The 16712-nt window shown below is 33.9% G+C and overlaps 2 long non-coding RNA genes across 2 annotated transcripts in view; one reads left to right on the top strand and one right to left on the bottom strand.

Moving 5' to 3' along the window:
- The window catches only part of LOC108362382 (uncharacterized), a 3583-nt gene extending 2775 nt beyond the window's left edge, over positions 1-808 (top strand). Inside the window, exon 3 of the long non-coding RNA XR_001847454.1 lies at positions 523-808. This is a non-coding gene — a long non-coding RNA (uncharacterized LOC108362382). The remainder of the gene's footprint in view (positions 1-522) is intronic.
- Positions 809-8599: 7791 nt separating this feature from the next.
- LOC108362379 (uncharacterized) lies at positions 8600-15079 on the bottom strand. The gene is made up of 3 exons (XR_001847453.1): positions 15067-15079; positions 14967-14972; positions 8600-8680 (listed from the first exon to the last, which is right to left on the bottom strand). It is a non-coding gene; the product is annotated as an uncharacterized LOC108362379 (long non-coding RNA).
- Positions 15080-16712: the final 1633 nt, after the last annotated feature.

Genomic DNA, 16712 nt, shown 5'->3' with positions numbered 1-16712 from the left:
CAAAAAGAGCGTTGGGTATAAGAATCAATGAACACAGAGCGGACGCGAGAAACAAAAAGATGACAACAGCACTGGCTCAACACTTAACAACGCACGAACATATAGCGGACTTCGGCAACACAGAAATTTGGACATCGAAAGAGGAGAAAGAAGGAGAATGACACTGGAGAGCCTACGAATACAACAACAATTGGACAACGCAATCAACTTTAAGGAAGACGTCGACAACATGAAGAACACATATGCAGCCGTACTAAAACTAAAATATAAATAAGAATACTTCAATAATTCTTCCTAAATGTTGTATTACCTTCAATGTGTGCAAATTAATGTAAAATTCTTGTCAATATTTAATGTGAGTTTCAAGTGATATTATGTGTGTAGATAATTAGTGTCAAGTATACATGTACATATGTAACTATGGTTTTGTATATATGTATGTATGCAACTATTATTATGTTTTTGTTAATCATGGCTTTCGTTCGTTCTTCATGTTTATTTTTTATCGTTTAAATAAAACAGACTCCCTGAAGATGACACGAGAGTGTCGAAACGCGTAGGAGGGACAAGGGAAAAATATAAGCATTTCGCCTTTTACTCCATCGGCCGAAGCAGCTCCAACCCAGCAAACAAAATTCATTGGAATTTGGCCCATACAAAGACAATTATTACCATCGGTGAGCAAACCCGAGAAAACAACTAAAAAGGTAAACAAAAAAAGTAAACATGAAGCAATTTTACCAACATATAAGACTTAAATACAACGACGAGACATGCTACATAATAAAGCAATACAACAAAAACATGAAAAAATTGACAAAACTAAAGGAGAGGTTAAAGTTCCTACTAAGTTGTAAGGACTACGGTATCATTCCGCCCCACTTACAGGGTAAATGTAGAAAATTCTCACATTGTTTCAAACTAGACACAACCCGACGTGAACTTATTAAACTAGAACAATGCTTTCTGCTCAAAATCCTCAATTTAGGAATTAAGGAAACAAATATTAATATAAAAATAGTCACAACCAACATTAAACATGGGGAAAATTTACTGAAAATCAGACTTATGAAAGTAGAATACAAGAAAATAATAGAAAATCAGAAACAATTTTCTAATAAAGTTTCAATAGACACGCAGAAACTACATGAGAAAAAATTAGATGAGCAAATATCAAAAAATATAACAAAATTTGGCATAAGATTTAATGAGGATTGGTTTATAAATAAAACAGATATTCCCATGCCTAAGTATTCCCGTTGGCTACTGTCACTTGGAGGCAAATTCGTATTGCCGGTGTCTAAGAAAACATGTTCCCCGATTCCCATAATTGCCGACTTAGAGCAAGGCATACAAGATATTACTGACGAAAGGGAAAAAGATGCAACAAGAAGCAATATCTCTGCAAGAATCAATACATTCTATGACAGATTAAGTAACAATACGAAAGAAAAATTTATATTGAAAACGTATGCAGACACCAGAAAATTTATAGGTCAACACAAGGAAGAAATAATAATAACACAAGCAGATAAAGGAAATAAAACGGTAATGATCTACAAAAAGGATTACGAAGATAGAATGAGGGAATTACTGAATGACAAAACAACATACAAAACCATAAGAAGTGATCCTACCCAACAATTATTGAGGAAAAACAACAATATAGTAAACGACTTATTCAAGCAGAAAAAAATTGACGTAAAACAAAAATTCCACTTGACATGCACAGCAGCTAATGCTCCTAGATTATACGGACTACCCAAAATTCATAAAACCGGTACACCTGTCCGACCAATATCCTCGTCTACAAATGTTCCCTGCTACAAATTATAGAAGTTTATTGGCAACATTTTAAAAAACATAATCTCTGACGAATATAATATAAGGAATTCCTATCAACTGAAGGAAAATCTAAAAAATATTACTATTGAAGAAGATGAAATTTTAATATCATTCGATGTCATATCACTATTTACGAATATCCCGATACATTTAGCCATACAGACAATTATGAAGAATTGGAAAAAATTAGAGAATTTTACAAACATTACACGAAAAGAATTTCATACCATACTCGAGTTTTGCTAACGGGATAACAATTACTTCAAATACAATACCACCCTTTATCAACAAATTTATGGCATGCCAATGGGTAACCCCTACCATAGCGGACATCGTACTTGACAAAATATTGGACGACAGCATAGCTGAACTTAAACAACACGACATACATACAAAATACATAAATAAATATGTAGACGATATGTTTGCAATAATTAAAGCAAAAGACGCGGAAGACATACTAAAAATATTAAATGCACAACATACAAAAATACAATTTACAGTCGAAAGGGAAAAAAACAAGAAAATTTCCTTCCTAGATGTAGAAGTGCATAAAAAGAGAAACCGAATTCTGCTGAACTGGTATGCAAAATCCATTGCATCGGGGAGATTGATAAATTTTCATTCCAATCACCCATGGAAACAAAAAATAAACACCGCTGCTAGTCTTATTAGAAAAGTCCATCTGCTCAGCGACGAAGAATTTACAGAGCAAAACAAACAGGAAAATAAAAAACATATTGCACAAAAACAGATACCCGCACGCGTTAATAGAAAGATTATTACAAACAACAATAAACCAAATTCGCCAACCAAGCCAAAACACCGAAGTACAGCCAAACAACACTAACAAAAAATACATTGGGGTGACATACATACCAGGACTTACAAATAACCAAGTACTCCGAAAAACAATAAAAAATGAGAATGTGATATATGCACACAAGCCCCATAACACAATCAACAAATTGTTGACGAAAACCAAAGACAAGATCGAAAAGGAGCAACAACACAATGTAGTGTACCAAATAAAGTGCAAGGGCAATGATAACGAAAGCTGCAATAAATGCTACGTAGGCACAACAAAAAGAGCGTTGGGTATAAGAATCAATGAACACAGAGCGGACGCGAGAAACAAAAAGATGACAACAGCACTGGCTCAACACTTAACAACGCACGAACATATAGCGGACTTCGGCAACACAGAAATTTTGGACAACGAAAGAGGAGAAAAAAGGAGAATGACACTGGAGAGCCTACGAATACAACAACAATTGGAAAACGCAATCAACTTTAAGGAAGACGTCGACAACACGAAGAACACATATGCAGCCGTACTAAAATTAAAATATAAATAAGAATACTTCAATAATTCTTCCCAAATGTTGCATTACCTTCATTGTGTGCAAATTAATGTAAAATTCTTGTCAATATTTAATGTGAGTTTCAAGTGATATTATGTGTGTAGATAATTAGTGTCAAGTATACATGTACATATGTAACTATTGTTTTGTATATATGTATGTATGTATGCAACTATTATTATGTTTTTTTTAATCATGGTTTTCGTTCGTTCTTCATGTTTATTGTTTATCGTTTAAATAAAACAGACTCCCTGAAGATGACACGATAGTGTCGAAACGCGTAGGAGGGACAAGGGAAAAATATAAGCATTTCGCCTTTTACTCCATCGGCCGAAGCAGCTCCAACCCAGCAAACAAAATTCATTGGAATTTGGCCCATACAAAGACAAAGACGAAATTTTTTTGTTTGTTGTTTACAAAAAAAGACTTGCCAAGTATATAAGTCAAAATTGTTAAATATGTATTTGCTTTCATTCATTTTTTCATAGAGTTGGTGCTTCTTTTATGGGAAAATTCATACGGCTTATGAACAGATTCATACCATGTAAATGCACCATTACACAAAAAATTTCAACCTTTCAATTGCATTGAAAAATGTTAAAAAATTACCCAACAAATATTGGGTCGAAAATTATCTTCGATAATCAATATGAATGTCGCGTCAATGAACACTACGCTAACTTAAAAACTGTCCTAACTCAAACAACGCAAATAGCTCGGTCAAGTTAGACATTCAAGGTTACAATAATCCGCATAAATCTCAAAATTGGTACGAGTGTTATGAACACCATTATCAATGAAATGTCAAAAATCTCCATCGATCCTACGTCTACAAAAAAAAAAAAAATATTCAAGGTCAAAGGTCACATTAATTGATTTTGTAGATCATGCAATTGTTTATAAAAAACTATTATAACACTATTCTTCCTAAGAATTACCATTTATGAGATATGGCAATTCAAAAGTTGTATTCTCCATAATATGCACAATTTACACTGTACTTGTGGGGTAATGTATTTGGCGCGTTTTTTTATCGTGGCTTCCCCGGTAGGCCTACTCTACTACTTAGTGTAGTCCTGTTTACCTAAACAAGATTGCATGGCATAAAATAGTACCATTGGAAGTGATAAATTAAAAAAATTAGATAAAACTATTCATCTAATTAATAATTACACAAGTTTACAAGAAATCTCTCCTATGGCACACCATCACTTCTCATGTAAAATATTCCGCTGAATCTGAATATATAGTCAAACTACAATAAACTGCAAAAGTTTTTGAGATATAGCCAAATTTTATAGATGTGAAAAAGTGCACTCACTTAACTGCATATTTTTTATTATATAGCTGGCGGATCTCAAATTTCTTTGTACAGTATTGAAGCACATTCAATTCACTATCTTCTGCATAAACGACATTTTCTAAACGGATTATGTAGTAGCTTAGGAGCTAATCATTGTTTCATCGACAGTTTCGCATAATTGTAAACTAATAGTAAAAGAAAAGTTACTTTCGGTAAAAATATCAACATGAAAGAACCTGTTAACTTTTAGGTTCTTGCACGTCAACGTACGGTCCTTCATTAATATAATAAGGAACTGCCCATCTAGATTGAATAATAAATCTAGAAGTTTGAGCACTTAAGTAGAGATACAAAGAGTTTCTATAAAAATTTATGATTTGCATATTATGGGGTACAAACCTTTTACTACAATTTTGAATCGAAATGGTAATCCTTAGGAAAAAAAATGTTACAACAGTTTTTATAGATATTAGTATGATCTACACTTTCGTCTCAGCTATTTTTATGGTAAAACTGACGGTTTGGCCAAAAAATGCAAAAAATCTATTTATTTAACCTTAAATAAATTTTTTTGCAGACGTGGTATCGATGGGGACTTTTGACATTCCATTCATAATAGTGTTCGCAACATTCGTACTAATTTTCAGCTTTGTGGTAGTTATTGTAAGCTCACCCCTACTTTTTGAGCTGACTTGACTGGACATGCCTTAATCGACTTCTCTTTTCATTCTGAGCATTTATTAATACATTTGTCTATATATATCACGATTTGTTTTGGCAGTAACAAACAACCGTTATGCGAACAAAGTTATAATACCCTTGTGCACAAGTGCGCTCGGGTAAAAAATAATTGGATTAATTGGCTTGTTATGCAACATTACATACACATGTATGTACATACATATGTATGTGTAAAAATATATATATATATATTTATTTATTTATTTCAAAAGTCAATAAACTACAAAGGTTCTTACTGACTAAAACGATACAGAGAACTAAAGTGCAGAAGGCACTAAAATAAAATTGAATTCAATAAACTATAAAATATATTCTTGGGCAAAGAAAAATCTAGCAAAATAGAATTCGAAATCTCGTTGAGTTCTCGAAGTGCACGCACTAACGGGGCGTTTCTTGCGTAATTCGTACTGAGGGCCTTGAGGTAAAAGGGAAGATTAAAACGAAGTGTTCTCGCAGGAATAAGAAATTGAATAGCAAGCAGTAATGCGGGGCAATCGATTTCACCACTTACCAAGCCACGCACAAAAGACAAGGAAAGAATAGTCCTTCTGCTTTCGAGGGACTTAATCAAAAGGAGGCGGGAATTGTACGGAGGGATGGGAGTGGAGAAATTGAGGGAAGAAAGTGCATATTTAAGGAAAACTTTTTGAATACGCTCAATTCTATCGATGGCAAATTTATGATGAGGTCTCCAGATGAGTGCTGCATATTCAAGCTTTGGACGATGTGGTTATTGAATAAAAAAGACGCATCGAAAATTACACCATATATACATACATATATCACATGATACTACGTTTTTTCTTGTATTTCGAGTGTATTTTATACTGCATTTTGAAAGAGAGGGAAGGTTATATACGATTTCAGAACTTGTGTAAGGAAGTAAGCTATATACCAAAAAATAAACGAAAAACTGACGAAAAACAAGCTATGTTGTTAAAAACAGTCCGGCCAACTTGTATTTCGTTAGGTTTTTTGACAGATGGCTGTATTTCGTTCGTTTTTCTTACACTGCTGTTAGCATTTTGCCAGACGAGTTATTTTGCTTAGCATAAACAAAATGGAAATACAATTAAAAAATATAGGAAAAAAACGTAGTATCAGACGGGCATAAGCAAGAAATGTTTAGGTACATAAAATTTCATTTCATTTTGTACTAAAATACACTCTTTTGCACTCAGTGCATATGAACTTATATGCTAGGTATTTACATATGTACAGACATATAGTGGTCCACAAAATAAAAGAAGAGTCTGACATTTGGCATTTGTCTTTTGTTTATTTAATGTTTATTATTAAAAGTCTAGCTGGTATACAACAAACACCATATAAATTCAGATTTCAAACTTTGTACAAAAATTAGAAAATTAGACTTATTTTCACGAAAATTTCAAACATTATAATCAGAATTTTGGTATGCAGTTTTGTAAGCCATTTAATTCTAGTATAATGAAGTGTAGATTTCAAGCTGCTATAAATTCTCGTTATTTTTAACAATTTTTTTTTACTGGCAATGTTCTGCATATAAAAGAAAATTGTCGAAAATACTTTTGTAAAAACGTGAAACACCTTCAACCAAAAAAATAATTTTATATAATAAACCATATGTCTGTCAGGGCTAAAAGAGCATGATTCAATAATTAAAGGTTTGCTCACTAGCAGTGTTCCAGTTGATCCTTTTTGACGCTAGATCTAGCTTTCTTCTTTGTCGTTTAGCTTCGAAATTTAGGATTTAGCTTCGTGGCTTTTTTCTAGCCCTTTCTTATTTTTAAACTAGCATTTTTTAAGGACAATTCTTCACAATATTTGCAGTAGCACTAAATTAATGTTCCGGTTCAAATTTACTTGACGAAATGTTAAGAGAATATCACCCGGCGGCATCGCTCCGTCTGACGAAATTTACTCAGCGAATTCGTCTTCTTTATACTTAACAGTTTTTTCAGGGGCTCTCAAGTGTACCTGTAAAACCAGGAAATGCATGTTATTTCGTAGAACTCCGCAACCCACGAGAATGACGTCAAGCCCTACATCGTGAGGGATAAAGGTAATTAGTCGCCGCTGCAATGCACCTTCATTGCCTCTGCTATTGCGTCACATTCTGCCCACAATTTTTCGATGCTTTGTAGCATAGCTAGCCTCCACGAGTGACTCAGACGTGCAATTCTCGCCAGATATGTTGCGAAGTTTACGTCTGGTACTGTCAAATCGCATACACTAAAAAATATATCTTCTATTAAACTGGATTTACATGAGAGGAATTTCTAGGTGATTCTAGGTGTAATGGTGATTCAAAAATCGCTTGCCTCAAAGTAGACAGCAACCCTGCCAGCTAAAAGTAGTGAAAAACCTGGTGAAACCGAGGGTTTCATTCACTTCAAAACTAGTGAAAAATCTGGTGAGTTTTGAATAGGCGGTGTGCAGATTTTCACCAGTTTCCCCCTGTACGTGTGAGCCTTGCATCACTGTCGCACTCATTCAGATACTTCGTAAGGAAAACATATAGCTGCACTCGTCTAGCATTGCCCCCTTCAGCCGGCGCAGGGTTGCATTTTCTTCACAGCGAATTCAAAATAACCCTTAGAAACTTGAAATAAAAAATTTTAAAATCTTTTTGATTATTTTGCAAAATTTATTTTTCAAAATGCATTCTTAACCTAATATACATACATAGTTAGAAATCAATATTATGAATAAAAATTAAAATTAACATTAATAATAAATTGATTACACTGTGAGACAAACGGTAGGGGTCAGTGATCGGGAAGGGTTCAAACTACCGGGGAATGTTATATCGGTAAAAAAGAAGTTATACGTGTCCCGGCGTTTCGCTGGGTCACGTCTAGGAATCGAGATATATCGACTTGAAGTTAGTAACTATCATATAGGGGAAATTGTCACCTTTGGTGGTCTTTTTTTTTTGACATAACTCGAGAACCACTAGTCCGATTTTGCTCAAACAAATTTAAAAAAATTACAATTCCTTTAATCTGTTCATATAACGTTTTTCTATATAGTCAACAGTTTTGCCGGTAAAAATAAATGTATTAAGAAAAAAAATATTTTTTGCCTAAAATATTAAATTTTTTTATTTTTTAAATTCATAAAAAATCCAAAACGGAAAAAAGGCAAGTCGTATTACTTTCACGCAAAGTCACATAACCTTTAAGCAAAATGAGACATAGATCATGAAAATCGATGGACGCGTTTCGCTTTTATTCACAATTAAGTGAAGGTATCTCATTTTGACAAGAATATTGATTGTCAATTTCCCCTATATGATAGTTACTAACTTCAAATCGATATATCTCGATTCCTAGACGTGACCCAGCGAAACGCCGGGACACGTATAACTTCTTTTTTACCGATATAACATTTCCCGTTGGTTTCATCCCATCCCGATATTGACTGTCCCATAGTGGTATTATTACTACTACTCCCTTGTATAGAGCTGTTTTCAAAAGTTGCAAAATTTCTATAAAAAAGTTTGGCGATTTTAACAATAATATAATCAAAAGAAAGGTAATCGATTCACCTTTTTTCTTGATATTTATTAACATTTGCAAATCATTTACACTAGTTCACAAAAAATCAGTTTTGTTACAACTTTGCAAAATTTGACGACTTTTTCACTTCTTTCATATAGATCTTTTCAAAAGTTGCAAAATTTCTATAAATTAGTTAATTGATTTTAACAATATTATAATCAAAAGAAAGGTAATAGATTTACCTTTTTTTGATATATATTAACAGTTGCAAATCATATATACTAGTTTACAAAATTTCAGTTTAGTTACAACTTTGCAAATTTGACGACTTTTTCACTTCTTACATATAGATGGTTTCGAAACTTGCAAAATTTCTGTAAAATGGTTAATCAATTTTAACAATTTTATCATCAAAAGAATGATAATCGATTTACCTTTCTTTTGATATATATTAGTAGTTATAAAATATTTTAAGTGGTTTACAAAAATTCACTTTTCTTATAACTTTGCAAAATTTGACCACTTTTTCACTGCTTACATATAGCTGTTTACAAAAGTTGCAAAATTTTTATGAAAACGTGAAGCGATTTTAACGGTGTTATAATCAGGTGATCGGTTTACCTTTCTTTTGATGTATATTAGTAGAAAAAAATATTTTAAGTGGTTTACAAAAATTCACTTTTCTTACAACTTTGCAAAATTTGACCAGTTTTTCACTGCTTACATATAGCTGTTTACAAAAGTTGCAAAATTTTTATGAAAACGTGAAGCGATTTTAACGGTGTTATAATCAGGTGATCGGTTTACCTTTCTTTTGATGTATATTAGTAGAAAAAAATATTTTAAGTGGTTTACAAAAATTCACTTTTCTTACAACTTTGCAAAATTTGACCAGTTTTTCACTGCTTACATATAGCTGTTTACAAAAGTTTCAAAATATATAACGGCGTTATAATCAAAAGAAAGGTAATCGGTTTACCTTTCTTTTGATATATATTAACAGTTGCAACTCTTTTATGGTGGTTCACAAAAATTAAGTTTTCTTACAACTTTGCAAAATTTGACCAGTTTTTCACTGCTTACATATAGCTGTTTACAAAAGTTGCAAAATTTATAACGGCGTTATAATCAAAAGAAAGGTAATCGGTTTAACTTTCTTTTGATATATATTAACAGTTGCAAATCATTTATGGTGGTTCACAAAAATTAACATTTCTTACAACTTTGCAAAATTTGACAAGTTTGAACTACACTTTGAAGGTGCTCCTGGCGTTGAAGGTGCTGAGGGCGTAAGGTACTGATGGTGCTCCTGGCGATGAAGGAGCTGAGGGCAGAAGGTACTGGTGGTGCTCCTGGCGATGAGGAAGCTGAGGGCAGAAGGTTCTGATGGTGCTCCTGGCGATGAAGATGCAAGCGTTGAAGGTGCTGATGGTGAATCCCAAATCTGTAAACAAACAAAAATATCAATTAAAACTTATAAACATATAAAAAGTCTCAATATATACCTTAATAATGTAACTAAGTCGCTGCTGTTTTGCTATCTAAAAGAAGAAATTACATTATAATCAAATAAAATTGTTAAATACGTATTCTTACCTTTAAAATTTTCGCGAAGTGACATTTCTTCACAGTATGTANTACAAAAGTTGCAAAATTTTTATGAAAACGTGAAGCGATTTTAACGGTGTTATAATCAGGTGATCGGTTTACCTTTCTTTTGATGTATATTAGTAGAAAAAAATATTTTAAGTGGTTTACAAAAATTCACTTTTCTTACAACTTTGCAAAATTTGACCAGTTTTTCACTGCTTACATATAGCTGTTTACAAAAGTTTCAAAATATATAACGGCGTTATAATCAAAAGAAAGGTAATCGGTTTACCTTTCTTTTGATATATATTAACAGTTGCAACTCTTTTATGGTGGTTCACAAAAATTAAGTTTTCTTACAACTTTGCAAAATTTGACCAGTTTTTCACTGCTTACATATAGCTGTTTACAAAAGTTGCAAAATTTATAACGGCGTTATAATCAAAAGAAAGGTAATCGGTTTAACTTTCTTTTGATATATATTAACAGTTGCAAATCATTTATGGTGGTTCACAAAAATTAACATTTCTTACAACTTTGCAAAATTTGACAAGTTTGAACTACACTTTGAAGGTGCTCCTGGCGTTGAAGGTGCTGAGGGCGTAAGGTACTGATGGTGCTCCTGGCGATGAAGGAGCTGAGGGCAGAAGGTACTGGTGGTGCTCCTGGCGATGAGGAAGCTGAGGGCAGAAGGTTCTGATGGTGCTCCTGGCGATGAAGATGCAAGCGTTGAAGGTGCTGATGGTGAATCCCAAATCTGTAAACAAACAAAAATATCAATTAAAACTTATAAACATATAAAAAGTCTCAATATATACCTTAATAATGTAACTAAGTCGCTGCTGTTTTGCTATCTAAAAGAAGAAATTACATTATAATCAAATAAAATTGTTAAATACGTATTCTTACCTTTAAAATTTTCGCGAAGTGACATTTCTTCACAGTATGTAACTGTCATCAAAACTCCGATGTTTCTAACTTGCTTGCTCTAACGCATAGAATTCTTATTAGAGTACGAATTCTTTTCGGGTATGTAGCTCTAACAAAGGGACATTTTTTTGACAGTTCGAACAAAAAATTTGTAAGTGTGTGGGTGAGATGACTAAAAAGTTGTGAATGGGTTTGTAAATCGTTTGAATTTCAGGGGAAAGTGTTGAGCCGAGGCTGGCAGGGAAGTCAACTTTTGCAGGCGATTATCGTCTCCTCCGCAGTAGTCGCATATGGGTTCCGGCCAGCGCTACCGTTTGCTAATTTTCGGGCGAAGTGCAAACACATTAAGTGCCGGTTACTCAATGTCTGGTTAACACTAATCTGCGGTTAAACATCGTTATAGACGTCTTCGACTCCATGCATATAACAGGGAGTCGGTAACGTCGATAACTATGTTTACCCGGAGATTAGTGTTAACCAGACATTGAGTAACCGGCCCTAAAAGTGAAGTGTTTCGGAATGACTTAAGAGGAAAAGTGAAGTGATTATCAAAGTCATGACGACTTTCAACCACTATTAGGGGTGTGGAGTTTTTCGATTAGGTTATTTATAACTTGATTGGTTAATCGATAATTTTTTTATCACTGTAAAGGTAATCTGTACCCCTTATTAATTTATAATTTATTGTGTTCCTGTGTAAATTTAGTGCTGGAATATCTTTAAAATCACACGCCTCAAACGTTGAGGAAAGAAAATCAAAAATTAAAACTCACTGATGATATTAACACTAAAATATTATTAATCGATTATCGATTCACAGCAACAAAGTCATTACCAGATACATAGCAACAACGTCATCACGAGATTCACTTAAATGTTTAATTTTTGCTACAAAATTGAAGATGTATCGAAACTAAAATATAATAGTTATTTTCGTCAAATATTTACTAAATAATTATGAAACTTTATCCACGCATTCATTTCTGGGCGCTTTACAACTATTCATGTGAAAATGAAAATCAAATGACTTCTTCTAAATAATCGATGCCAGATCAGAGATTTATTAGGCGTCTTTTTAGTAGCTTTTTGCGAAAACTTACTTTGCCACTCCTTCTACTTAACAAGAATTTTAGCAAAAGATTGTTGATTTTGATGAAATAAATCATATATTTCAAAAAAATTCTTGTTTAATTTGGAGATAAATCTAATTTGTGGAAAGTGAAGTAAAATGAAGTGATGAAGTGAAGGCTTCCAAAGTGAAGTGAAAAACTTCAACTGGAATGACAGCGGCGCAGCACTGGTTCCGGTTCGTGTTTGAATCGGTGAAGGTATGCTTTGAAGCACCCGTGTCTAGTTAAATAGTTTGTCAAATATTTGCGTGTATATCGACTGCTGAGTGTAAGATCGACTTATCTCGGCAGCCAGTTCGAAAACGCCCGATCTCAAAAAACTTTTCAAGAACGCCCTATTTTAGAATTTTATTGAAAAACACCCTATCTTTGGTTGAAGAACGCCCTATCTCAAAATGCGGTTCAAAAGCGCCCTATCTCACTTCAAAAAGTATTGAAAATGTGCTGATATAGGGCGTTTTTGAAACGTATTCTGAAATAGGGCGTTCTTGAAAAGTTTTTTGAGATAGAGCGTTTTCGAGCTGGCTGCCGTGATAGGTCGATCTTCCACTCAGCAGTCGATATACGCTTTGCTCTTTACAATGCGCGGTTCAATTGAAACTTTCACGATTGTAATCGTGTTGTAATGTCTGAACATATTTGGTGGTACAAATGTACCACTATTTTGTCTTTAAGGACTGTGGGTTTTCAGACCCTAAAAAAGAGCCCCTTTTATAAGACAATGGTTTTTTTAAACGGTATGCGGTTCAAAAATGTTTGCACCAGGCTTTCATGAAATTTCATGATCGTAAGTACTTTGGTTGTTGAGATATTTACTTTTTTGTACTTTTGTACATTTGTACTACCTCTTTGTACATAAGAATTAATGAAATGTTGAAAAGGCTGGGATTTTTAACACTTTTTTTTGGGCTATTTAGCTTTTATAGCTTTTTTTTAGCTTATTTGGCCGATCAAGCTTTTTTATTTTTTTAAGTCCTGGCAACACTGCTTGCAAGTAACGTACGTTTTTTCGCGCTTTTTCAGCTTTCATTTTCATGTTCACTCTTTATTACCACCAATAAATATTATGGCGCATATTCATAGTCATATTTAGTACTCAACTAAGTCGAAACTATTCTAAGTCACAACTAAAGCTATTCATAGTCGCCTTAGTTTCGACTTTTCTGGCTAAGTACCAACTTAAAATTTAGTTTCGGCTGCAGTTGCAACTAAGTCGTAACTAGGAAGAAGTATTTTATCAAATTAAGGGAAAACAGACGAAATATGTAAAAATTAAGTTGGTAGAGGGTGATTTTGATAATATTGAATAATCTCCAATTAAAATTTACAAAGATCGATCCATTTTATTCGGAAGATCAAATTAAATGCGTATTACAATTCGAATAAAGCTAAATCACAAATTTATAATTGGAATAATTTAGATAAATTCTCAAATAATAAGTCAGTTTCACGCAGGGTGGGCAAAAACTCGGAGTTCGAGCGAGCGCGCGAGCAAACTCCTACTCAATGCCTCGCAGACAACGAGGCGCTCGGAGCTCGTACTCGTAGCAGCAATGAGGCGAGGCACGAGAAGTTTGGCTCGCTCGCCAAACGAGCGAGCGCTGCTTGTTTCCTCGCGCTCCTATTAAACGAGCGAGGCTGTTGTGTGTTGCCTCGCTCGCAGTGCGAGGCGAGTAACTGTCTGCATACTCACTCTGCTAGGAAAGACGAGTGAGCGACGAGCGAGCGCTCCGAGTGTACTATACAACACATGCATTTTTGTGCATAAAAATGTGGGAATGTATGTCAATAGATTATGTACGAAAGTATGTTAATAATTGTATGTATATATGCATATATATATGTAAAGTATTATATTAGGGCAGAATTTAAAACAACAAATAAAATTGATTACATACATAAGCATAGATTATGGAATGAATTATTTTTTAGAGTCATATTCATACATGTGTACACACATAACATGCATTTTTATATATGTTTGTATGTACGTATTTATGTATATATGCATTTATGTATGTATGCACATATGCATGTATTTTGTCTTTACAGAGAAAAGTGAGTAACGAAGATATTATAATCGTTTGTGCCGCAGAAACAAAAAACAAGTAAGCACAAAATAGTTTGCTACTTGTAGCAGTTATGCTGTATACCTGATGAATGAAATATAATCCTTGGTGAAACATTTATTTGTGGCCTGTTGTTGAAGGACATATGTATATATGTATGTACATATGTATGGACATGTAGACATGGGAAAATTTGCGTAAACAAAGAATAGAGACCGGTTTGCATACAAGTTTGGCGTTGCGTTGGCGTCGAATTTCAAAGCAGCCGTCCACATATCCAAAATTTGGCAACGCTAAGACCAACACAAAGTAGAAAGATCGCTGCGTCGGTCGCCAGCTGTTGCAAATAAATAAAATGAAATGAAATGTTTTTTTCCTTTTAATCAAATGAAGGCAAGAAATATTATTTTTCATGCAATTATTGATATGAAATATTAATTTATCTCTCGTTAATATGTTAATTTAGTGGCCAAAGTAGTCTCTGCCAAGCTTCATTGTAGAACGCATACTTTTAACTTGCGTTCTGTCAAACCAACGCCAACTACAAAGTCAACGCGAAATGTGGACCAGCCTTAATTATCAAATAGTAGTTTGTATTATCCTACATACATACATATGTATGGGGGCTAAACCAGGAATATTTAAATTCATTCCGCATAAAAAAGAACCGCATAAAAAGAGACCTAATTTTATAAGTTGAAATTTTATAAGAAATTATTGAACATTAAAAACATTGTACCTACATAGATATGTATGCACATATGTGCCTACCTAGTAGATAAAACTGGTCAAAACAGCACGAGTCTATTCTTCTGTGCATGAGAATATATACATAAATAAATACAAACATATGTGTATATACATATGTATGTATATACATATCTGCATGCGTGCATACAATCCTTTACCCGAAATTCTTAGTTGCTGCAATTTTTATCCCATACATTTCTGCCGACCAAACAACGCGTTTGCCTGTCTAATCTGCTTGCCTCATTTTCCTCGCTCGTTTACTCGCCTCGCTCGTCTGCTGCTGCAAATGAGTGCCCCGCTCGCAACGACGCCCTCGCGAGGACAGAGCTAATGAGGACCTCGTTTGCTTGCCGCTCCACTCTTGCGCTGCCCTCGTTTGCTTACTCGCTCGCTGGCTGCTCAGCGCGTGCGCTCGAACTTAACAAGTGCTCATTTGCAAACAGCCTCGCGTGTTGTTCGTGAGTTGCGCTATCTCAGAGCAAACTAACGAGCGAGCGAGGGGCTAAAATGAGGCAAATCCGAGCCCTGGTTTCACGCTTGTTATTTTAAAGTAAATTTGTGCATAACATTTAGATATCTACTATTTGTATGTTTCACAGCATGCTTTCGATAAACATCGACTTCACATCACTGCGGTTGTTCTGGCTATTTCACACAATTAACAAGAAAATGATACCTTATTCTTTTGCATAATCATGCAATGAAAATAAAAATTACATAAACGGATGATCAAACTTGACATTATTTAATAAAAATGTAATTTTTCCAAAATATCGTAAAGAAAAATCGATACATTTTCACACTCGTTTTGCTATATCGTAAACTAAGTCGAAACTACTTAGTAGAAGTCTGAAATGCGACTATGAATAGAGGTAAATTTTAAGTTGGTACTTAAATTTAAGTTGCAACTTTGTTAGTTTCGACTTAGTTGCTGGACTATGAATACGCGCCTATGTGTTTACATGTTTATAAGCTGTCAAAATTTTGGTTACTCTTTAGTACGTTGTCGGTATATTTCGAGGTATTGCGTCCAAAGGGGTGACCTGATCCAAAAAAATCATTATTTTAACACCCACTTTTGTAATTTTTGATCACTAATTTATTTACAAATTGGGTTTGAAATATGCCCTTTTTTGTAAAATTCGGAAATTAGCGTACATTTATCACTCCTATCCTCCTTAAAGCAGCCACTTAACCAATATATTTTGGTATTCCCCTTCACTTTAGACTTTACTCGATTAGTTATAACTTTCTTTACGATTTTAATATTAACCAATTAAGCACAATTCATTAAATAAAAACACCTTCAAAATCACGCGTCTGACTTTAGTTGCATATGCAAATANCGCTATCTCAGAGCAAACTAACGAGCGAGCGAGGGGCTAAAATGAGGCAAATCCGAGCCCTGGTTTCACGCTTGTTATTTTAAAGTAAATTTGTGCATAACATTTAGATATCTACTATTTGTATGTTTCACAGCATGCTTTCGATAAACATCGACTTCA

The sequence above is a fragment of the Rhagoletis zephyria genome, unplaced genomic scaffold (genome assembly GCF_001687245.7).
Source record: "Rhagoletis zephyria isolate East Lansing unplaced genomic scaffold, Rhagoletis_zephyria_1.1 Rzeph_scaffold_00998, whole genome shotgun sequence".
Lineage (NCBI taxonomy): Eukaryota > Metazoa > Arthropoda > Insecta > Diptera > Tephritidae > Rhagoletis > Rhagoletis zephyria.
This window is presented reverse-complemented; position numbering and strand designations above follow the sequence as displayed.